Source organism: Ammospiza nelsoni, chromosome 1 (assembly GCF_027579445.1).
Source record: "Ammospiza nelsoni isolate bAmmNel1 chromosome 1, bAmmNel1.pri, whole genome shotgun sequence".
In the NCBI taxonomy this organism is placed as follows: Eukaryota; Metazoa; Chordata; class Aves; order Passeriformes; family Passerellidae; genus Ammospiza; species Ammospiza nelsoni.
Genome location: NC_080633.1, coordinates 82,160,952 through 82,186,505, shown reverse-complemented (window position 1 = coordinate 82,186,505; position 25,554 = coordinate 82,160,952). Strand labels below are relative to the sequence as shown.

The window sequence follows — 25,554 nt, the reverse complement described above, 5'->3', positions numbered from 1 at the left end:
CAGTGGTGATTTAGAATATTAGAGCTGCCAAAGAACATCACATAGAATGGGTGCCTTGAGGGCTCCAGGGACTACAAGATTTCTACTCTTTCCAGGTTCCCTTTGTTCTGAAATCACATCCTAGTTTGCTTCGTAGAAAATGGGGAGAATATGAACCGGAATGGCCTGCCATAGCATCAGAAGCTTTGCTTTAAAGCTGTCATGTCCAGTTTGAAGGAGTCTGGTCCATATTCTTACTGCCAGTAGAAGGACTGAGGGCCTTTTCTCCAAGGAGAAGGAATTCCACTTCCAAACTCCTCTTCCAAGCTGAATGGCACACAATAAACCCCAACAAAATACAGGTATGAAGTGTTTGGCAAGGAAGTAGTGCCTCAAAAGTACAAAAGTCGAAGCAAAAATATCAAGGAAGAAGGGAACTGACTTCCAGAAGATATAAGAAAAGGCTTGTAACTCAGTGCAGCGTCTTTGATGCAATGTCACTCAGAAGAGATTACACAGGATGCAACATTTTTCAGAGTTATGATTTGAAGAACCTGACCTGTCAGCATTTTGAGGTAAAATTAAATTTCCTTTTCCTAGTGATTGAGCTATCAATGATCTAGCTCAGAATATCTCTAAGGCTTTGGACCTGAGCACGCTTTAAGAATAAAAAGTCTTTATCCAGGCACCAGTTCATGGGCTGGTGATAAATGGCTTCTCTGCAGGGAAAGCACAGTTTTTAAGTATGATGTTCCCCCTAGACAGTGGGTATATCATCCAATTTTGAAAACTGCCCTCTCTCCGCTTAAGAATGTTTATCTTCTACTCCTCAAACAGGCTGAGTGAGAAAAAAGAGAAGCATTCGGCTGGGAAAGACCTCTAAGATAAGATCTCATAACGAGTATAGGCAAGTTTCTATTTTTTGTCATTATTTAAGCTATTTTGTGTACTATACAGCTTAATGCTTATTTTAAAGCTTGATCTACAGGTGAAGACTAAAGTAAAATATTCTTTGATTTGCCAAATCAAACTTTCTTTCAAAAATAATCCTGATATAAAATAAATTAATTACATTATTTAACAGATATAATTACTTATAATGTTTTTCATAGAATATATGCAGAGAAGTTATTAGCTGATTAGAGAGATCAAAAGCTACCAATTTTTTCAAAGTTTATTCCTAGGTATTCCAACCTGTCTTATAATTCTTCTCAGTAGCAATTTCTAAATACTTTGGGAAAATAAGATCCTTTCAGCAGACATGTCAGAGGTTTTTGAAACAGAATTTTATGTGGTTCCATTATAATGTTTTCCCCGTCATATTTTGTTGTTAGTTGCAAAGGCAAGTAATTGTACATAATGCTCCCTCCATGGGCTATGAAGTGAGAATATACTCATTAACTTCACTGCTGACATAAACTTATGATGGTTACCACTCTTACTCCAGAATGACTTCCTACTTCAGCTGTGCTTCTGCTCACAAGTTACCAACATAATGACAGACACCTGTCAGAACTTGCCTCCTGAGACAGTGGTAAAACCATTTCTTTTCCTCTGTCTCTGTGCTGAACAGCTTCAGAGTTCAAAGGCACAAGGACAGAACAACTGAACATCTTAGAATTATATATTCAAAGATATTTATCAACAGGAGTAAATGAAGGCACTGGGGTGCCTTCTACAACTCCATAACTGTAGAGAATACAGAGAGAGGGGATAGAGAATACAACAATACAACTGTTGTTATTATCTACTCTTAATGCCAATCTTAAAACTTACCATAAATTGAATAAACAAGTTTGAAATAACAGGCTCTAATTTTAACTTTGTGAGTGATTTTTTGGGAACTCAAATCTCTCAGCACTCCAGCTCTTTTTCTGTACAATGTTTCTGGTAGTACATGCCTAATTCTCTGGGCTCTCAGGGTGGGGGAAGAAGGTCTGATTTGAAACTTAACTTTCAACAAGCTGCAAACCATTTACTAAAATTCTCAATCTTCTTGAAGGAAGTCTCTTATAAAATGCAAACTAATGCTGTGTACAGGAGATGCATAAACACTTGGACAAGGAATAAACTTAAATGGAGCCCAGCTACACACCCTACAACCAATTTCTGTCACAGAGCATTGTAACTAACTGTTTTCTTTTTGCAATCCTTTCTTTCCCCACTCCTTGCAAGCTAAGTTATCTCTAGGGTTTGCGCAGATATAACCCAGGTTCTTTTTGTAACTTGATTTTATAGAAACCACTACGTGATTTACGCTGTGCAGAGACCAAGTAAAGCAAACAAACAAAAAAGATGGTTGTGTGACAGCTTCTGTGTTTGCAAAACATATCCTGTCACAGTTGAAGTTGTTGAAGAGAGACTGTGATTTTTTGTCAGGTTTAACTAAAAAGTTTAGAAGCAAAGCCTTCTGACCAACCACTGAAATGTAATAATCTGAGCTATAACCTTTCAAAAATCTGGGAAAATACAAAAAAACCACCCAACACCCATCCCTTCCCCCCCCCCCCCAAAATCTTGGGAAAAAACCCAAACAAACCAAAACATCCAAAATAAAAAAACCAAATCAACTCTGCCCTCTGAAAGCTTATACGTGGAAATGATTTTTTTTTTTCTCTGACTGGAAATGGAGTCATGATAAATCATAAATGGAGTCTTTTTCCCACTGTTTTGAACAACAAGACATTGATATCTTCAAAGCTAGGTTTTTAATAAACTTACACAAAGATGAAAATAAATCTGAAGGGGTTCCTTTGTTACAACTGTTGCAGAAAAATGTGGTATGATGCACAGAGGAGAACAGTCAGTATGAAAATTCAGAAGAATTAGACAAGAATTTCCAGTCAGTTCCTGCCCAGCATAAGGGGATTATTTTCCTTCCTCCTATTCAAGAGGGAAATACTGTTCACTGGAGCTGAAGATTTGGGGAGCGCAGGGGAAGAAAATTACCCAAGTAAAATGTCATAAGATATCTTTTGAGGAAAATGATCACAGTAACTAAATTTCATAACTCTTACTAAATATATTCTGCTTCATATAAATTAAATATCTACTTTATTACACAAGTGTTTCCCTGCATTAAAGGTTTTCCCTGGATTGTGTTTTGCTGTTACTGTGGAATCATGGTCAAGCTCTTTTTAAGTATTCTGTGCAAGAGGACTGGCTATAACTATTCAGTCTCCACAGTCATTCACCTTGTCTTGAAGGAATCATGGTTTCAGGAAGGAGGGAGTCAAAAGTAACCCAGGGTCTCCAGGAGACCTTGTGGTCTGGTAGCTGGAACTAACTAGGTCAGAAGACACCCAAAATTGCCCAAAACACCTAAGTCTAGGCACATTATAGGATCCCCAGACAGCAGCCACTGGAAAAACACTACATGCACAGTTTTCAAGAACCATGATAAAACTCAGGATGATCTTGAAAGCATCTCTTACTCCTGTTCCCTAAAATCTGACATTAGTCTAGTCAATAGTGTGGCCAGTGTACTTTGTCAGTAAGGAGAGCTTGTGAGACATGACACTTGTTTGGCATTATCTGATCATCTGTCCCCCCAAAGCAATGATGGGTACATTACCCTTCAGCTTACTGAAGTGTACTTCATGCACCATTTTTTGCTTTTTCTCCTCACTGTCATGATGCATTTCACCTTCAATGTCAGTGCCTGACTGAAATCAGCTCCATTCTTAAGCCAGTGAGGTGCACAGCCCTGACTACAGCAATTTGCACATTGATCTAATACTTCCCAAAGCTCCTCAGAGGATATAAAATAGCCTGCCTTCCAGCCAATACATAAACATATGTTTATCAAAGTTTCTCCCATCATACCCTCAAGGCCCTCTGTGATGGACAGAGAAGCTCAGAAAAAGATGTAGTTACAGTAGAGTAGAACTAAATAAAAGTTAGTGCCCTGTTCAACAGCAGCAGGAGCCAAAGAAGAACTCCATCCATATCCAGACAGTTCCATGGGAAACCTGGCATGAAAGGACATGTGTGCATAATCCTTGTATTTAAGCAAGCAGTGAGTTTACTTGCATCAAACATTTCCTTGGTGCTCTAAACATTCATGAATTCGCCAGCTGTTGCAGAAGGATCTCGTGATGATGAGCAACTGGGCAATAGAGGAGCAGCTGAAATTCAGTGTCAACAAATACATGTAATGGGCAAGCCTGCCTGCACACGCAGTAGCAAATGAGCTTGCTATTCTCAAGCAGGAGGCCTTCTATTCCCTGCAGATAGCTCTGTGAAAACAAATGGTGAAGTGCTCACTGGTGACCAGAAAGACAACAGAATGTTAGGAAATAAGTAGAGCACAAACCAGACTGTTATGCTACAGTACATATCAGTAATGTGCTCAAATCCAGAATTATCTGCTCCTCTGCATTCAACAAGTAGACTATTACTACAAAAAGAAAAAAAAAATATAACACCTCTGTGTAAAAAAAACAACAAACCAAAGGAACACAATTAGATGCTGCTGAGAGGAGAAGCAATGATAAAAGGGACACCACAGAAATCTGTAAAATGAAGAGCAGCATGCAGTGATGAATAGGGAGTAGCTATGCACTGATGGTAATTTAAGTGCTGTGTTACCTGACAAAAAATGTCAGTCACTGAGCTCAAACCAATCATGCCTAAATATTCTTTTCACAGAGCACAATCAAACAGCCTGGTTGCATTAGGATTTTCTAGAATACTAAAATTTATTATTTCAAAAACCAAGAATTAGACAAACCAATAGAAAAAAAATTAATCTTGAATAGTAAAATGGAAAATGATATGAACACTGGCTCAAGAAATCCTTACAGCAGTTTGAGAGAAACTGTATAGTACAATTACTGTGAGAGAGTAGTAAACTGCAGACTTAGTTTTGTAAATTTGCAGGAATCCAATAGGATTATATCTAGAAGCACACAATACTCTGAATTTGAACTCAAAGTGCAGAACTGGTCTTGTACTTAAAATTACATTACTTTTGCTCAACAACTGAAATAAACAGCAGGGAATATGAAAAAATCTCATCAGGACAACAATTCACACAGAGTGAAAGTGCAACAATTTGAAGCATAGTCAGGAGGAAATTCTGGGGTATTACAAAACCCTTTTACTTTATACTTCATAGAAACTTTGCATGGGAGACAGTTTCAGTAGAAATTAATCCACAGCTTAGTAGCCAGGGCATTATTTTGAAAATCAAGAAAACGTCAGCCTCCCCTTTTTAACTCTGCTGCTGATTTCCTGCAAAACTCCCTCACATCCTTCATGCTTTAATTATCTCACCTACAAAAGAGAGATAAAATGTTTTACAAAAAGCAGAAACTGTATTGAAATCTATGAATTAAATACTTCTTTTCTGATCATCAGCCTATAAAATGAACCTGACAGAGCAGCCCTATTTTGAGACGATTATGGACTAATTTGAGTAAACTAGCATAAATTAAAACAGATTAGAACAGCTCTAAAAGGTGGCTTTTACAGAAGCGTCTGTGTTTTCCTGATGACCCTTTTTGCAAGATTTCTATAAGATTATTCTCTGAGCTTTTAATGACATATAGCTCAATACACATTCTCTTTTTTTGTTCTGAAAAATGGGAAGATGATAGAAGAAGGAGATTGGTCTCTGTTGACAGTCTGGCTATATTTCCATCAGATGTCTATTGCCCATGTTTTCTTAGGATGGTGGCAACTTGCTTGAAGTACTGTTCCAGTGTTAGGTACTGTAATGCTTCATAAGAAATGTCCTATTTATTCAAGTAAGGCCTTGAGAATATGTGTCAAGATTTATCTTCCAACATTAATAATAGGGTTTGGTCCCTCACCAAGCAACTAGCCAATTCAAGGAAAACTTTATTAGCTACTAAATGCAATATTAGCTACTAAATACTATATGCAGTAGGTCCATTTGTATGCAACAATATACTTTTGATAGGTTTTTTCCTAGTTTAAAAAAAAAGTCTGCTTTTCTGCCAGCCAAGATCTAATTAACACTCGATAGTTCTAATTTTGGTTGAAAAATGTGACACTGCTGGTGGAGAACAGTGTTGCCTTCCTGATACTGGGCTGATATTCGTGCTGATTATAGCTGGGAAAAAAAAAAAAAGTTAAATTTCTTCTTAACAGCTAATATGGGGCTATGTTTGGGATTTGTGCTGGAAACAGGTCTGATAACTCAGAAATGTTTTAGCCATTGCTGTGCAGCGTTTACACAGAGCCAAGGCTTTTTCTGCTCCTCTCCTCAGCCCACCAGCGAGGAGGCTGCACAAGGAGGGGTGCACAAAAGGGGACACAGCCAGGACAGCTGACCCCAACTGATCCAAGGCCTTCACATGCCATATGGCATCTTGTTCAGTACATAAAGCTGTAGGAAGAAGAAGGTAAATGGAGCAGTAACATTTTCTCCCCAAGTCACTGTTAGAAGTGATGGAGCCCTGCTTTCCTGGGAAAGCCTGAACACCTGCCCGCCCATGGGAAGAGGTGAATGAGTTCCTTGCTTTGCTTTGCATGCTTACCTGTTAAACTGTCTTTACCTCAATCCATGGGTTTTCTCACTTCTACCCTTCTAATTCTCTCCCCCATCCCTCTGGGAGCAGACATGGGGAGTGGAGGAGCAGCTGTGTGGGGCTTAGTTGTTATCTGGGATTAAACCCCAGCAACATTGCACCAAGTCCCTCTAGATTTTCCTCGTTGGTCTATTTCCCATAAACATAAATTAGAGTTTATATTGCCTTCATATATTCCTGTATAGTCTGACTGAGCTTTCTAAGGGATAACTCATTCTTTTCCTATTTTTTTAACCAGCAAGGTCATGCACCCTCACTTTGTTGGGACCTGTTAGGGGCTGTTTTCAGTTGAGTATATTTGATTTTGAATCATGTATTTACCCACAGATCCCACGAGATGTGGGTACTTTTAGCCTGCAAGACACTGGGAGACTCATATTACAATGAAACAAACGTTACAAAATCCAGATTACAGTCACATACCACCTCCAGGCTCATTGCTCAAACTTTCATAAAAATATAAAACCAGGAAGAGATATGTGTTTTGAAAAAAAATGCAGCATACCTGTGATTGTTTTATGTATCCTTAGATATAAGGATGGAACAAAATATATCCAAGTTCTGATATACACACCTATCAAGATGATTACTTTTTAGATATAGAAATATATCAGTATGAAATAGTCAACTTGCCATAGTTCAAATGAGATTAAAGTAAGTGTGTTTATATTTCTTAAGCTGTCTCTCGTTCCCTTTGTCTCACAAGTAGAAAATATGAAGCATTAACATGCTATGTCAGGACAATACCTGTGTGGTAGAGAATTTATGTTTATGTATGGTAGAGAATGTGGCATGCTTTCATTGGTAAATGAAAATAAGGAGTCAATTTGAACTGTAAATTCAAATTAATGACAGATCTCAGCAATTGTATATGTGGAATAAACACTCCAGATTGCCCTCAAAAAGAAACATATACCTTACAAGGAATGATAGGTTGGATGCCAGAGACTGAATTAAAGTTTCACTGTGCTTGTTACTGTATGAGATGCTCTGGTGAGTTCAGCTGCACATGACAAGGGCCCATTTGAAACTGGCAGTGACGCCATGAAGAGAACTAAGCAGGAGGAAAAAGTGAAAGGAGCTAATTCTAAAGCAAATTAACAACCCTCATTCCCTGATATCCATACTGGCAGTGCATAGGCTCAGTTGCCTGAATCTAAGCTAGACCTTCAAATCAAAACTTATTTACCTTAAGATTTCATTGATATTGAAAGTGCAGTCATTTTAAGAAAAATATTGCTTGCTATCCACTTCAGTTTCCAATGTGGAGCTTTTTTCAGTAATGCTGAAAACACAGTGCTGCACATCAGCTTGGTATGACTTTATTGAGCTAACTCAAATATAAAGACAATGAAATGCCAACACTGAATTTCTAATCTGTTTTTGAAATTTTTTTCAGCTATGAACAAATGCATCAATACACATATCCTCTCCCAGGTCAAATGACAAGAAGCAAAAACACATCCCATGAAAGATGTTACAAAAACTTAAAGCAAACTTAAGAGGTCTGCTTTTAGATTCTTAACTTTTATTTTTATTTTTTGAGGCCCTTAATTTAAACTTTTTTTTTTCTTTTAAAACACCGGCTGGCCAAAATTATCTCTTATTTTTGCTCCAAGAAATTTTAGGTAATTTACATATAATTTTCAATTACACTCACTAATGTTTTTAAGGATGATCTTTTAGAACTCATCTTGAAAAGCATGACCAAACTTCATATTATTCTAAAAGCATAAGTTAAATGTTAATTAGAAAAAAATAATGAATTATAGATTTAAACTGTATTTGCATAGAATACTTAATATCATGTTCTTTTTTTCTCCTAGTTGTCCTACAGATTATTGTTACAAATGTGCTGTTCAGAAAAAAGGGCATAAAAACCTCAAGTGGAAATAGCTGACCCTGGAATGATCACAGCTTACCAATGTACAAGTTTGGGCAAGAACAAACAGGTGGTGCAAGGTAAGTGACAATGCAGGTAACAAATGCATCCCCCATAAAAGTCAATGCATTTAAATACTTTGAAAATGTTATAACATTAGCAAGAACAGTAAAAGTGTGTGCTGATTTTGGCTGGGGTAGTTAATTTTCTTCACAGCAGCTGGTAGGGGGCTCTGGTTTTGGATTTGTGTAGAACACAGGGTTGAAAATGTGGAGCTGCTTTTGTTATTGCTGAGCAGGGCTTGCTCAGAGCCAAGCACTTTTCTGCTTCTCACGCTGCCACAATGCTGAGGAAGCTGGGGGTGCTTGGGAGGCTGGAAGGAGACACAGGCAGGACAGGCACCCCCAAAAGACCAAAGGGATATTCCAGATCATGGTCAGTATATAACTGTGGCACCAAAAAAATCTTAATAAAAATTTAGAGGCAAATGTGCAATAGCCAACACAAATCTACAGCAGTTCCCTCAGGGGCAGCTGCCACAGGGCTCAAAAGGAACAGTGAGAAGGCTGGTTGAAAAGATACCTTTTCTTATCAAGCTGGGACAAAGTTCACACCTACAAATCAGGTTGTTTTGGGCTTAATTCAGAAGGTGCATGCACTACCTGGAAGGAGCATCTGTACTGCAGTAAGAAACAACAGTGAAGCCCATGCTGCCACACCTGATTTAATTTCACTAGCTCACATACCAACAGCTTCAGGAGAGAGACATGGTTACCACTGGTGTAAGGGCTGCAGCAACTGCAGTGATGGACCTAAAGGGGAAGTGAGCATGTGCTGGTGGCTGGCAGCAGACACATTTGGCCACAACATCAAGGTTTGTGTCAGCCACACCACGCCACTGCCAGCAGCGAGGCTCCTGTGGGCATCTCCTAACCAGCTGCAGGCACGAACAGTTTAAACAAGAGTTGGGAGATAATCTAGTTTAGTTTGCTTGAAGAAAGTGGTTGTCAGAAAAGGGAGGGAAAACAAGTGTCAGATAATAAAAACTGTACATTTTCCTACAAGCAAATGACTCGTTCCTTCTCTCCTAAAGAAACCTAAGAAACTGTCAGAGCCAGCACAGCCACTGAGTCCCACTGCCAGTCCCCTAAGCCCACCAAAGCAAATACTTCAATTAGAAAGGGTGAAAATAGCCCTTTGTATTTATTGAGAGCTCACTGACAAAAGAAAAAAGCAAACCCAAACAAACCATGATTGAACTTATGTCACAAGATTTATTTCAAGTGGTGGTTCATGCGCACAAACATGTAGCAGGCAAGGCTCAGTGTACCCACTACTTGTTTCGCTGTTCTGAAACTAAAGGTGAGATGCCATTGAAAAGGATATAGTGAATCCCAGAACAAAAATTTTCAGATTTTTTTCCTCTTTTCAGTTCAAAATCCTGCACAACTTTATCGTGCTTGCCTTGCCATCCCTTAAAAACCAGTCCAGTTATCTGAATAACAACTATTATTTTTCCTAAGTCGCTCATCTCTACTCTGATGTGAAAGAAAGGAGACACCTAAAGAAATTCACTGTAGATTTTCACAGAGAAAGCTTAATGAAGAGCATAAAGAACAAAGTGGTGGGGATTTCTGGTTTTTGTGTTTAGGTTGTTTTTTTTTTTTCCATCACACAGAGTAAAAGAACGAGACATTTTTAATACACAGCTCAAAGGCTAAGAGAGGAGAAACAATTGAGCATCTAGGTAAGCACAACTAATCAGCCATATGTGTCAATGGGATTATCCATCAGAAGATACTAAGCTCAGAGGAGTGATCAACAACCTTGAGGGCACACCTCAAGGCTGGACATAAGGCTGACATTAGCCTCAAATGTTCAGCAGCAGCACACCAATGGGAAAGTAAAAATCCTGCAGCCAAGAGAGAAAAGCCCTCAGCCTGGGCGCCTGCTGGCTAAGGAAGTGCTCTGCAGAAAGGTGAAGCTCACAGCTTGAAGCTGTGTTAGCAAAGTGGCCTTGTGCTGGAGAGCCAAATATGGACAAGGCTGCATTAGCAAATAAATGGCAGGAGAAGGGGTTATTCCCTTCTAGTCAACAACCCTGAGACTGCATCAAGAGTCCCATGTCCAGTTTTGGCATCCCCAGGACGAGAAAAGCATTGACATATTGAAGTCAGCCTGGTAGATGGTCACTAAGATGAGAGGGCAGTCAGAACCAAGCAGAGCAAGAGACAAGTCATCAAGCATTACAAAACTAACCATGAAGTTAGTTACACACTGGCACAGTTGCCCAGAGATGCTGTGAAATATCCATCCCCAGAGATACTGAAACCTCAGCTAGACAAAGCTATCAAAAGCAACCTCACCTTAGATTTTCCTTCTTTGTTTGAGGATTGGACTCTCAAATAAGATCTTCATAGGTCATTTCCCAGCAATATCAGTGTGTGGTAATAACAGCAAATTATTAATACCCTTCTTTCAAATTCTCTAGAATATACTCTTCAAATACAAGTTTTTTCTACTTCCATTTACTTCCTTTGCTTAAAATAACCCCAAAACCCAACCAACGACCACCCCCACAACACTAAAAAAATGAAAACCTCATAAAATCTCTCCCACATCCTCATTTTTCTTTTGCTTCTTACATGAAGTACCAAAGCACCTTCTTGTATCAGAGAAGTTCTTTGCAATCTTCTCAGCTGAGCACTCTAACATGCCAACTAAAAGCACATCCCTGACATCTGAGGAATCCATTAGCATCCAGTCAGCTCAATAGGATTACATTACTTAAGAGCAAAGGCTAAACTGCAAAGGTGACTTAGCTTGTTAGAAGATGTTCTTCTATCACTTGGAAGCTATTTTAAGGACAGGTAATTGTTTCTTAAGTAACTTCATGGATGATTATGAGAATTATGGTTGATGTACAGGGTTTCCCTTGCTAGCTGAGAAAATAATTCTCCAACAAACTGAGAGTGAGGTTTTTGTTTCAAAACTTCATTTTTCTTTCATCATTATTTACTGTGCATTTTCTAACACGGAACAAGATGTTTAATTAGCCCAGCACACAATCAACACAAATATTTCCATGTACAACAATGTCTGCAATGTCTTTGCAGAGGAAGTTGAATGATATTCTGTATTACAAACTACTCTCAGTTATAGCACTACTTTCATCTGCCCAGGACAAATGCCTCTTTTTCTATTAGCAATTTTGTGTTTTAAGGGTTTCTTCTGGTCTGCTTTGGATTTCTCTATTTATCATGCATTTCAAGTTCTTCTGGGTTTCCACTTAAATCAACTTATTGAGATTAGGATTTATTTCCTACAAAGTTATGATGAGAATTAGATATGAGAAAAAATACAGGATATACTGTTCCAACTGCTACTACAGTTCTATTTTCTGTAATACATTTTAGGGGTTTTTTATTTCCATTTCATCTAGTAGTTTAGGAACTGAGATACAATCTCGTGAAAGTTAGGAATGCATCAAATCATCAGAGAAAAACTAAAACATGCAGTGTGACCAGTAGACAGGACAGCAATTAAGAACATCAAAAGCAGTATTCCTGGGCTTAGAATTGTGCCTAAAACTATGCATTGCATAATATTTACAATTTTTTCTCTTATGCACTGTCTGCATAGCACAGTTCACACAAGTCATTACAACACACAAGGTTTATAAATGCATAAGGTACATACAGCAAAATGTTTCAGGGTTATTCAACTGGCTTTGGCTAAATTTAATCTATTCCAGCCCAGCAAAGCAGTTCAACCGACAAGCACAAATTAATTTATTTATATCATGTTTCTTGGGTCAACAGAGAAATTGACACTAATCACCAACTTGCTGCTCCAGCTATTTCACTAACAATAGTCATAAACTGGCATTATTTTTAACAGAATAAAATCCTGATGTAAACAAACTGTCCATCAATATTTAATTAAAATATGATGAGGGACAGGAAATGCAGTTTTGGTGCTGTTTAAGGTTGCATAGCATCATTTAAATGTTAAAACACACAAAATTGTTGTACTGTGTGCCACATCTCCTTATTGACAAGGAAGTGTAGGTGACACCTGAAAACAGTTACTGAGGTGACACCGTGCATTTTAATATTCATTCCTCATTTTGTGCATGTTGAGGAAAGAATCATATTACCCTTTGCACTTCTGCACAGATTAACTATCAACAGAAGAGTCTCACCAAAAGCCTGAAAAAGCCTGTGGAAGTCTTTCCTTTCATGTCCATGGCTTTTAATCATGTTATGTATCATGGCTCCAAAACAGAGAATTTTTTTTTAATATTTCTTCTCAAATCACATATACTTTTTGTATATTTTGCAAGAAAATTACAAGTTCATTTGTTTCACTTAAAAACCACACAGAAATTTGGCAAGAAAGTAGAGAAAATCGATTGCAAGGCCCTTTGGTTTTAATTCATGCAGCTTCTTAATGTCAAAAAGCTGCTGAAACCAATGTCATCATAGAGAAAGGAACTTACTCAATTTTATATATGACTTGGCTCAGTTATTTATGGAGTTTTATGGGAAAATTCACAGGTTTGGGACCAAAATTAATCACAGAGCAAAAATGTATCTGTTTTCATACCCTGCAGGCCTTTAGACTTCTAAATTAAGATACCTGTGCCAATACCAATTTTCCCAATGCTCCTCTCACACCCAAACAGAAAAGTCACAAGTTCAAGGTAGGGCTTTGTTTACATTCTTTCTGTAATACCATAAAACTTGAACCTGGCTACAAAAACATGAAGCAATGCTAATATTGTTTTGTTATTCTGAAGACTCATGAGGCCTAAGTGTACTGATTACTATATTGTAAATCAGTTACCAGAAGAGAGACTCGGACCAAGAAGTTCTTTGTTCATAAATCATTTCAAACAGCACCTAGCTTAGAACCTAAACCTATATAACGATGCAACTCCTTTTTTTTTTTTTTAACAGAAGAGTAAAAGTCACTCCTGCATTACAAGAATTCACCTCAGAAGTGAGTACAGTCACATTCAAGTTCACCCTGCATAAGCCAGCTCAGATCCAGAGTGTGTGGGAACTACAAAGTCCAGGATGGAGAGCAGGATGTTGATCCTGGCAGTGCAGGACTGCACGGTGTGGCTCAGCAGCAAGCACCAAAAACCAGCTTGGAGCAGAGACACAGCACTCACCTGTGGGACTCGGTGACTGAACTGATGCAACCCGTGTGTCAGCAAGCACCAGCCTGCACAGAAGTTACACACACCTCAGTTCAGCTAGGTCCAAACTGTAAATCTAAATTACTATCTAAACTTCCTTGACAAACCCTGACAATAATAACAAGGAACTGTTTCATTTCACCCAGAGCAATCTGTAAATGAAATCAGGCTCAGCTCTAAGGGCACTGGATCCACCAGGTTGGTGCCACTGCCACCGACCAGGAGACTCCAAAATGAGGAATGGGACTGCTCTTTCCTAGTCTCCACTAAGCACAGATTTCAGAGTGCCTTCATGTACCTTAAAACCTGTTCCTTGGGCTCCTTACTTCTGCTGAGCTACAAAATATGCTCCTGGCTCTTCAACAGATGCACTTAAAACACCAATTTTAGCTTATTTAACCAAAGGAAACTGCTGAAACCACCAACTGCTGCACTCTAATATAACTGCAGATCACCTCAGGCAGTCCTTCCATACCCCAGGTGGTTGAGCTAATCACTGAGTAAAAGGAGGATAGAGGAATACAATCTTTCCTTTCAGATTTTGCTATCTAGAAGGCTCCTAGGTTTTCCATTTAAATGAATTTTTTTTATTTCAGATAGAATTTGAAGTAGTTCTGGTTGAAGGAAATTATATTTCTAGAAAATAATTATTAATATAAATAGAAGTACTCTTCCAGAGACACATAAAACACTCTGCTTCTGGCCTAGAGAACTCAGACAGTAAGAATTTAAATTAATTTAAATTTAAACATTTCATTACATCATAGCACGTTTTCTTCTTGTGGACGTCAGTTGAGCCCAGATATCTTAACAAAAACTCTTCTTAAGCTTAAACCACAACAACACTATCTGTTCTTTCTCAACCAAAGAACACTGAAAATCTACTGATAAATAACTTTAAGAAATATAAGTTATGAACTCCTACATAACTTATGGACGCTCTAAAGAAATTTTATCCAAGCCCAAGTTGTCATCTTATTGCAAGGGTTCCATACTGTTGCGTTCTTATCACAAGTTCCATACCTGCTTGGTGTTTCTTGTGGTCAGCTCCTCAGAGCACTGACTCTTTCTTCTTCACCAAGCAGCCAACTCCAGTGCCCCTTTCAACCAGCCACCCCACTCTTTTATAGCACTCTTCTTCTCACTGGTTACAGCTGTGGCCTGTTAAAGTCAGGCCTGATCCTAATCTTTGATAATTGGCCCAGCTGCAACTCCTTAGGGGTAAGATTACTTTCTACACTATCTTTATTTTCTTATATTCTATCCTCCTACAAGCCCACAAGCTCCTTTCTTCTGAGAGACTATTTAGGTATGCTTCTGACATCTTAGGCTTACCAAATACCATTTCAAAAGCAGTGAGAATTAGTGCAAGACATCTCCTTCCTTTACAGAGGGCATTTTTTTCCTATTTTTATTGCCACTTACAGAAAGCCAATACAACATGTCACAGCACTACAGTGACAAGAGATCCATAATACTCCTTCCAACGTTATGTGCTTCATTAATCAGCCCCTAAAACAGGATCCATTGAATGCATCTCATAGTTAGATAAATGTACTACCTGTTTTATATGCAGCTCTAGAAATACACTCTCATCTTTCCTGGGTTTTATCTCTCAGCTTCCATTTTGGTCATGTCTACTGTCAGTACCCTTCCCTTCCTGAAGCTCCATTTTGCACCTCAGTAAGTGGCCTGCTTGCTGCTGGGCACTCAATTCACAGCATTTTGAAAATTCTACTGTTGGATAAGCAAAGACTGGAGAAAGAGGAGATGAAGTAACACATGCAGCAGCTCCCAGAGTGGATACACAGAGCAGAGTCCTCTTCATGACACTTTCCCTGATGGCTACAGCTGAACAGTGGCAGCAGAATTCATGGAAGTTTTTCTTTCCCCTGTCACTCAACAGGGAAGTGAAAGGGGAAGATACCTGCAACATACTGGATCAGGGTTATTGCTTGTCCATTCTGTGCATTCTCTAGTTGGCTTTTCTGCTTAGTGGTTTCTTCCACAGGAAAGTGCATACAGCTCATGGCCTTCTTTCTGTGTTTTACATTCCATGTTCTCAGCAAATTTTAAGACTGAAATACATATGCTGATTTTACTTTGAGACTTAAAGTTCAAGCCCCAAAAGAATAACGTGGGTAAAGAGCATTTCAACAGTCAGTATTAACTTGGATATATACATCATATTTCACATTCAAATCCTTTTCTATTATTCCTCCAATCCTGAACTGCTTACATGAACAAAGAGAGCTCAGATATAATTTCTCTCAAACCTCCAAAGCACTAGACATTCTCTAAACTTTTAGAGTCCGAATAACCGCTATGATTTCATCATTTTTCATGTTCTACATTTGAATTTCACCCAGAAGCAATTTTTTTTTTAGATACCTCTTTGATAAATATCAGCAGTATGTTCATGCTACATGGGACACAATGATAGATATTGCCCACATCAGTTGCTTAAAGACTCACATGGGAATATGTTCTGGAAATGGTTCTGTTTCACTAGTCTGCCTAACACCCATCACTGCTTTTTGCAACAAAGAATTCACCTGTATGTATTTTCATGTACATAAAACCTTCATCTCTTTACAATGCCAGGGTAACAGCGTGAGTGAACAGACACACATATCAGACATGCCAGAGTTCTGCAAAATGCAGATTCATACTACACAAAAGATCAGGATTCAAGATGGCTTCACAGCCTTAAAAATTGATGACAGAAAAAATGGATAATTTGGGTAAGTTTTGGTGGTAGCTAAGAAACCAATTCCAACAAACACTGATAAAATTTTTCATGTCTGCCCCACAACATGCATTCTAATGCCATGTCTAAGCAAAGCAACACTATGATTGACATTCAGCAGCAAATTTATCAGGAAGAGGAATGATTTTAGAACTTTATCTTTCCAGTTTATACTTTATAGTAAACCAATTGAATTCAGTAGGATTCAGGAAACTGTAGACTATATGGGGTTTGGATTATAACCTCAGTTCTTATGGATGTCTGGATGCACTGATGCACAGAGAAATTTATTCTCACTGTGTAATGAGTAGAGGAAGAAATAATTTTGCCTTTTAACTTGATCTATACAATTAAATGAATAAATAATTCAACTGTTTTACATGCAATGTAAACACCCCATGTCCGAATTTTTATTGCTTCTGTGGTAAAATCCTTTCTTACCTAGAGATACTATGCCCCCTTGGGAAACTGTAAAATCATACTAAGCATGCCTGAAATTTCCCTTTTGACAGGAACATGGGAACATATAGAGACAGAGGATTATTCTCTGTAACAAATACATATGGCAGCTTGCAGCTACCTTCCAGCCATGAAGGATACATCTAATCAGATGTTTCAAGGCTTTTAAGACTGGAGAGAGAAGGCAACAGCAATCAAAGGAGAAACACAAAAATCTCTTTAACTTCCAGACAGATAGTGTCTTGCTTTTTCTGACGCTGCCCTACATTAATGGTGCAGTAAATACAAACTAAATACTTACTAAAAATACCACAATAGAAAAATACATTGTTAATGCTATTGGAAGTTTGAATTAGAAGCTTTTCTTACTGAACAAGGCTTCATCAATTATAACACTACTAATTCCAATCCACTTCATATCTTCAATCTGCTTTTTAGCATCAAGCTACCAAATTATTGTTCTTGTCTTCTCACTCTCACTGTTCTTACTGTCTCATCCTCTACCAACTCTTTTTCCTTAATCCTTTTGGGAGCATGCTGTACTGTTCCTAATTTTGCCCCTATTAACCCTATCTCTATCCATGTGTTTGTGCCTCTGCTTCCTTTCACCATTAGGCAGAGCTTTTATACTTTCAAAATCTGTTTCTCTGCTTCTTATTAGTGATCAGCTGAGCAATCTAAAATGTAGGACAGTGAAGTCACCAAACCAAAATTGTCTCTAATGTTTTTACGCCTCCTTATCGGTGCTCAGTTGTCATCTATTGCAAATCTTTTTGTGGTTACTGATTGTGTGTATTTCCTGCTATTTTCCATAAACTGCAAGAGCAATGTCCCAGCATGGCTCTTCATTTACTTTGCTGCCTGTTGTTTCTGCAGTTGTTTTCCCTACTCCCCACTCATCACATCCTAAGGGACCCAAACTAAAGCTCTGCTTTCTGCTTGCCAGCAGCAGTTTCTGTGAGGACAGAAACTCTACAAAAAGTCATCCACAGGCAGAGAAACATGACTTTCTTTCCCTGCTGCAATCCTTCTTCATCAAGATCTATCCTGTCCGCTGTGTAGCAGAGCTTGCCAGCCTGGCAAAAGAAGAGCACATTCCCGAATAACTCACCAAGAGGAGGAAACCCTTGGGATTTGGTGTCCCACAGAGGACACCTCGCAAGACAAGCACAACAGCCCATAGAACCAGCCTGGAGCACACACACTTCTCATCGATATCTCCACCACCAACATCCTGGCCACAGCTGCCCAACCCCTCAGCACCAGGACAGACTTCTGAAAACCTCGGGGCACATTTAAGATGGACCATTCAAGTCCCCGGCAGTGCTTGCTCACCCACACTGCTACACCCACAGCAAGAGAGGGACAGAGGGACAGCCCCTGCACTATTCACACAAGGACTCCGTAGAGAAGATTTATCCTCACTGCTGATGTAAACATCGAGAGCAAAAGAAGTTTGGCCTTGACAGTAAACATGTTTGTTTGGTAGAAAGAAAATAGTATTTAACTAATTTTTTTTTCCTGACTTGCTGCAGATCAACATCCACCTAAGAACACTACTGGCAAGCCAGGGCAGACTGTCCAGCCTCTACCACCACACTAATCATCTCTGCACACTTTGGACCAGATCTACTGGCTGTATCTGATGCAAAACACCTGAATTTAAGGGAAATCATGATGGCAACAAGCATGCCAGGATCCAGTATGACCCTGGTATCTCAAGGAAAGTTAGGAACTTGCTGTTCTTTGCAGATTTTCAGGCTGGTCTAACAGTAAGAACTAGTGCTTGGCACTGTCACCCTCCATAGCTTAAGTCCTCTCAGTCTTCTGAGTTATTTTATTTATTATTTTTATTTAAGAAGACCTCAGTTTTCTTTTCCTTATGCCTGTAAGTGCTCCCTTTTGGTCCTATTTTGCTGTATTGCGTCTCAGAGACAAGGTTAACCACTTACTCTTCATGACACCACTAGATTTGTTATTTCAACAGAAATATTTTTAAATCCCTTGTTATAATTAAATTATTTCTCTCCCCTTGCCCCCTTCCAATTATTTTCTGAAGCATCCTTTATACACATTTTTCTCACATTTCCATGTCTCAGTCTCTCTTTCTTTGTTCATATTCTTTACTTTATTATATTTTCCAGGAGACACATACATTAAAAAACAAAAATAGAGTAATAACCATATGCTTCCTTTCTGATCTGTACTTTTATTTACCTTAGCAATATCCCATTATAATGAATGACTCACAGCATTAAGAACCAGTCAGTGTAAAGCCAGCCTAGTTTGGCCCTAAAATGGACTGATAGATAGCAAAGAACAGTTGGAGGACTAACATTTGCAGAGAGAACAGCTGTTTGTGAAAGAAAATGTTTCTTCAAGACTTAATTTACTCCATGTAAAGTTTCACCGAGTCGGGAAAAAATGCTCAACACGTGTAAAGTACCTGGTTATGTAAGAAGGCAAAATACTTTCTTGAGCCCAAAGAATGTTCAAAGTATCAGCCAATAAATACTTAGAGACTTGTACCCACTGACATTTCCAAAGTATTTCAGTCTTTCATGTTATTTTAAATGCGCCCTACAGTGGCCATTGGAGATGATGAAACACCCATTTGGATAAAAAACGCCATAAAATAATTAGCATGATGTAAGAGAGTCAAAGCAACACCTTGTAATGTACAACATACACAAAGAAGTTTTTTTTCTGTGGTTTTTCTTGCTGTCTTTGAGAAAATAAAACCACTTTGAGACCCATAATGTAAGAAAACAGATGTTTTACAAATTTATTTTGTTATTTCATTTCACCACTTGGATTAGAAATTAATTCATTTTTTGTTGCTATTTCTTGTAATGCCACTTAGTAAATACTTCAAGGCTTGCTTCAGAAAGAGTTGCCATCCTCAAACTATCAGGCATTTTTACTTTGAGGTCAAAGTATTATGATTACACACGCAAAATGCATTGTGCTAATTTTGCTTACCAGAGTATAAATACAATGATCTCGTCTCTCTCAAATTAGTCACTGTACTCTGTATACTTCATCATTTAACTAAACAATGGTATATCACAGTGATGAAATGGGGTGTTTCATTGTCAAAGAGGAAAATCCAGTTAACAGTGTATGTTTAAGCAAATTCACAGGTTTCACTGTAAAAGAAAATTGTCACCAACCTCTGTCATCTGCATGTAGTTCCATCATCAACCACAATTCAACATGCAGCTCTGAAAAATATGCAAAAGCAGAGAAAAATCTTTAATATATTCTTAAAAAAAAAAAGTCTTTAATCTATTCTTCAAGCAATAATGCTGACACAGTTTCACTTGTTCCCTCTTGGCTTTGTGATCACCCCAGACTGACATTTAAGGTCAGCAGATTATTGCCTTTGACACAGACCAGATAAAACTAGGGGATTTAATTGTTGTTCCACACACCATCACTTCAAATCTACAGTCTAGTTCTTACCTTGTACGTCAGCTCAGGACACTACAAGAATTTAAGGACTGTCCCAACAGTTCAGAACAATGGTTCCTCGAGCCCAGTATTGCCTCTGCAACAGAGCAGCAAGAGATGCTTTTCCTACAGTCTATTCCATCCTCCAGTCTCCAAACTCCATGAATTAGAAATGGTGGACAGGACTAACCTCCCCTGTGTACTATCCATCTATGGAGCTGCTGCTCATAAATTCAAGCAACTCTCTTGAACCTGCTGATACTATCCATCTCCACTGTTTCCTCTGCAAGTGAGTGCAAAAAGTTTGCAACCTTCAGTGCAAAATACTTTCTTTTGAGTGCTTGAAATTTGTTTACTGCTATTTTTGTCTAGTGTCCTTCAATTCTTGCAATTTGAAGTTGATGGACGACACTTTATGTGCTGCCTTTGTGGTGGTGTATTATTTGGTGACATCACACCTCAACCTTTGCTCAAAACTGAAGAAACCTGGATCTTCATAAGTCCCTCCTCAGTCTGTTTCATCCACTTTATCATTTTAGTTGCCCTTCCCTCTGTTCTTTCTGAAGTGGTACTTTATGTTCCTTTGGGTCATGATGCCAAAACTGCACACAGTTCTCAAGATGCAAGTGCATGATGATTTTATACAGAAGCAAAATAATGCAGTTCATTCTATCTTTAAAATCCTTCTTGATCCTGGCCAAGATTTTTATATTTTTAAAAACCTGGGTTTGATCTCTGCTTCAAAAAGAGCTAATGGATTTCAGAGAACTACGAAAGCAGTCATGACAACTCCAAGGGCTCCTTCCTGAGCTGCAACTCCCAGTTATGAGTGCATTAATATTATTTTCAGTGTCCCAATCTCATCAGTAAAGATTTAGTAATAAGCCCCTGCCTTTCCAAATCTGCTCTGTCATGAAATGTTGGGTTGTGCAGAGTTAAAGTATACTTGTTTATTTGAGCTTATCTTCTATTTACAAACAGCCTTGTACCCCAGCCCTTTAGTCCTCACAGTCTAGGCAATCATTCTGCAGGATTGCTGTCTCACCTCTTCTTAACCTGGCTTCTTGAAGAAGAAAATCTCATTCAATTACACTGTGTCTGCATGTGAGAATTTGCAATTCCATTCCCCAGTTATCTTTCAACCTACTAGCCAATTTCAAACACATTAAACAGGAGCATAAAAACCTCCAATGCCATTATATCCTTCAGTTTCATGGAACCAGAAAACTGGAAAGAAAAAGAGGCCTGCACTAAAGGACAAGCTAAAACACGCAGAGATCCTTAGAAAAAAATCTGCACAGAAAGAGGTTTGCAGGACCTCAATTGCACAAGAAATTTCATGTGGTGTTTGTACTCCAGCAGACATCAGAGGTTGTAGTCATAAGACACAAATCCTTCAGAGACCAATCTTCATTAATTCTAACGCTCACAGAAGTACATATCGATTCACCTCGGGTAATGACTCACAGGAAGACACTTAAATTGCTTCATGGCAGGAGAGAAGCCTAGACCAGATGCAGCCTCAGCTGGAGTTGCCAACAGCCCCTCTGCTCTAGTTTGAAGATGCTCTAAGATAAAATTTTCCAGTTAATAGTGGGACTAGTGCCCTACAGCAGTACAGCAGAAGAAAACAAAGAAAAGCATAAAATAACTCCTATTTACTTCACAAAATCCATGCTTGTCAAACACAATTGCATCAATTTGCAGAGCAGTCATGTGGCAGTCACCTTTGGAAGACCAGATTAAGAGCAGGAAGAAAGGGGGGCATTGTCCCATATTTCCCAATGAGCAGCCTTGCATTGGGAACATTGTCAGCAAACTGGTCAGAGCTCATTCCCAGTTACAGCAAAACCCTGCCAGTGGCTGGGGCAGCAGCCCTCAGCCCATGGTTAGCAATGTGGCTGTGCTGGAAGAACTTCAGGAGAGCAGCATCCTCCCCTTCCCACTCTGTCCCAGTCACAGCAGGGATTGAATGTCCAGGTGTTAGAAAGATAAACAACATGTCAGTAGAATTCCCTTGTTAAGATTTAGGGCTTGACATGCTGCAGTGATCTCAGACCTAGGGGGAGACTGACAAAGCCTGGGGAGAAGGATGTACCACTGAGAGTGGACACACAGAATGCAGAATTTGCAGGCCACAAGGTCATCTGTCAGAGCTCCCAAGACAATGAAGTAACTAACAAAGCCAACTCAGCAACTGTGCTGAAATCAGCACTGCCTGGATAAAGGGTAATTCTGGAGGGGCAGATTGGGGTGGCCACCAACTCACAGACCACCAACCCAAGAAACCCAGCCACTCAAAAGAAGAGAAACACTGAGCATACAGATTAACTAGAATAACAAGCAATATAATAATTTAGCCAACAGAAGATAGAATTTTAATTAACAAGAAAATTATCTTTGGTGTTAAAGTCAAATACAGCCCTAAAATGAAGCCTGCTCAGATGCACGTTTTGATAGGCTGGACAACATGAATGACAAGCGTCATAACTTTTCCTTGAGAAGAGCAATTCTTTGCCATAGGTTGTAAGTATAAAAGGTTTGTTGTAAGCATAAAGTTTTTTTGGTTTGGGTTTTTTTATTTTTTTTTTATTTTACTTTTCTTTTTGGTTGCTGTTGATATCTTTGCTTTCTTTTTGTTGATATCTTTGTTTTCCTCCTCTGTCTGAACAAAACACATTGTTTCTATACACCTTACACTCCATAAAGTACAGTAATCTTCTGCAGTCTCAACCAAAATCAAGTATTTTTGTCAGGGAAGGAACTTGTTTTCCTTGTAGTTCAAAGTTACTATCAAAGCATTTAATTGACCTAGACTTATATTTTCAAATTCTTATTATGCCCTTGATAATTTCAATAAGACTATTAAATTAGATCTTTATGTATGTAGGCAGCAACCCCATGTGAGGAGAGGTGACTGGCACCAGATGATGCAATGCAAGTGGGAAAAGAGAGAAGTTATAGAACTGTAACAGCTTTCCTCTTCTTTTTGGCAAACGAATAACTGGGATGATCTGTGTTACTGATACTGTACTAACACTGCACCAACTGACTGACGCTGATCTGATATTTCCAACTAAATGATAAATAGACATTTAACTTCTGCCTTTAGGAAAAATTAACTAGAATACCATAGAATCCATAATTATAATTTTCTGAAGGAGAATAGCATGAATCTTGAGTGCATGTGTGCCCTACGACAGACATGCACAGAGTTGTTGCACGTAGCAGAACAAGTTACATTTTATAATCCAGATCTACATCATGCCTTAGCAAGAATCTTTTCCATTCAAAAACACAGAAAAGGAAGGAACTGCTATTATGCCTTTATAAAAAAGCAGTGCAGAATGCATAGTCTGTCCCAAAGAAGGGAGAGTGATTGGCTAGTTATTTTTAAAACAGACAATTTTCACAGAACAGTTCAGACAGGTTTTGTCACAGAAAAACCCCAAAAACAAACAAACAAACCCACAAAAAGCAAAAACAAACAAAAAACCCCCAAAACCCTCAAACCACTACATAATTGACAGAGCAACTGTATTCCATCATGGTGGCAATAGTCTAGGTAGCAGCAGGAAAGGGAGGAGAAAGTGATCTGGAAAATGAAAGGCTAAAATTAAATTAGATTTGTACAACAGCAGCTTAAATCAACTCAGGGTGTCATTCACTTGTAGAGAGTCTGAAACAGCAGAGGCAGAAAAGATAAATATGGCTCCTGTCAGCTTTAATGGCCTGTTAACAATATGGGGTTTGTGAATTTGGCCTCTTTATTGCTGATGATTTTAGCAGTAGCATTCTACCAGTGAGCTCACTACACACTCTAAAGTTAACTCCCTGTAACTCTTCTCTGAGAGCAAAGATCCAACAGAAACACAAGCAGCTGCCAATGTCTTCAGCTACCCTTCACCTAATATTTCTTATGGTGCAGTTAAAAGTTTCAAGACATAGTAGAATCACACAAAAAAGTAAAGCTGAATTCCCCAGCAGATATGCTGATTGCGTTTTGCTGAAGACTATAATGCAAACATGAAAAGCTGTTGTAGAAATATCTCAGAGTTGAAGAGCCCAAGGATACTTGCTGTACAACACAGCCAATGCCCTCAGCAGAGAGGAATTAACCAAAGCTGAGAATAATGCTGTGACCCACACAGTTGGTAAATCCCTAATCATAAAGGATGCACAGCAAGACATTGTGAATCAATGAGGCAGCACAGGAAAACATTTGCAGTTGGATTTTATAGATGCACTTTGTCTCTTTTTCCCTAAAACAACAAGACAATCATTCTGCACCCAGAATTTAAAATTAGACTTTATCTCTAGCAATATTTTGCTAGTAATTAGTGCTTGTGAAAATGTGTGACTTTTTTACTTCTGTTCAAAACATCTTTCCTGTTAATAATCTCCAGATTTTTACATCCTTCACTTTTTCAAATTGCTGATATCGTGTTAGGAGGAACCAGGCTAATGTAGATAGAAATCGCACAAATCTAAAGTCCTGCAAATGCAATCCTTACTCATGCATTTGAATGTTCACTAAAAAGCAACAACTCAATTAAAATTTAGCATGATCCTTGGGTGAATTCACCAAACACAGAAGAGCAGCTCAGGGACACAGAGGGTATGTTCCACAGTAAAGAGATTACAAAAAGCTATCAGTATACTTAGGAATAACCCTGCTACTGAAAAACTTTCCCTGCAGTCACATCAACTTAACTCTCCCTTGGAAGCACCTGAGGATAAGAAACACAAGAAATAACATAGGCGGGGTATTGCAGGCTCCTGACCCCACGCTACACTTGTTACAGCCTTACACAGGATATAGTAACCTAAGTTATTTTGAAGTAAAAACCATAAGAATTGGAGGAAGCCAGAAAATCTGGTCTTGTTCTCCTGATACCTGCCAAGATCCCACAGCTGGATGTCAGCTCAAAAGGTTGTCATGTTGTGAGCCTATTCCAGAGTCGTAAATTAACATTAATTCAAACAATGGATCTAAACATAGATTAGTATCTCTGCTCTCTAATGGTAAACTGAAAATAGAATAGTTCTTCTCGGCTTAGACCAAGTTAAAAAGCAATATAAATGTAAGATTTTTCTTATTTTGTTTTAGGCAAGATTCTCATGGGGAAGAGAAGGAAATAGCATTTCTGATGCTTGTGACTTGTGTGTGTTTTTATATCATTTCTCAAAGCTCTCTACATTTCAGCCTGATCTACCTTTATTTTTCCATTTCCTAAAAGATCACCAGAAACTGGCTTTATTCTGTTAC

At 38.6% G+C, this 25,554-nt stretch overlaps 1 protein-coding gene across 2 annotated transcripts in view; it reads right to left on the bottom strand.

Moving 5' to 3' along the window:
* SEMA5A (semaphorin 5A) overlaps window positions 1–25,554 on the bottom strand; it is a 403,052-nt gene that overhangs the window by 358,370 nt on the left and 19,128 nt on the right. The window contains exon 2 of one of the 2 annotated variants that reach the window (XM_059472240.1): window positions 20,006–20,056. The gene's annotated coding sequence lies outside the window, so the exon portion shown is untranslated. Of the gene's footprint in view, window positions 1–14,647; window positions 14,726–20,005; window positions 20,057–25,554 lie in introns of those variants that run through there. The other variant, XM_059472411.1, reaches the window with a different exon arrangement.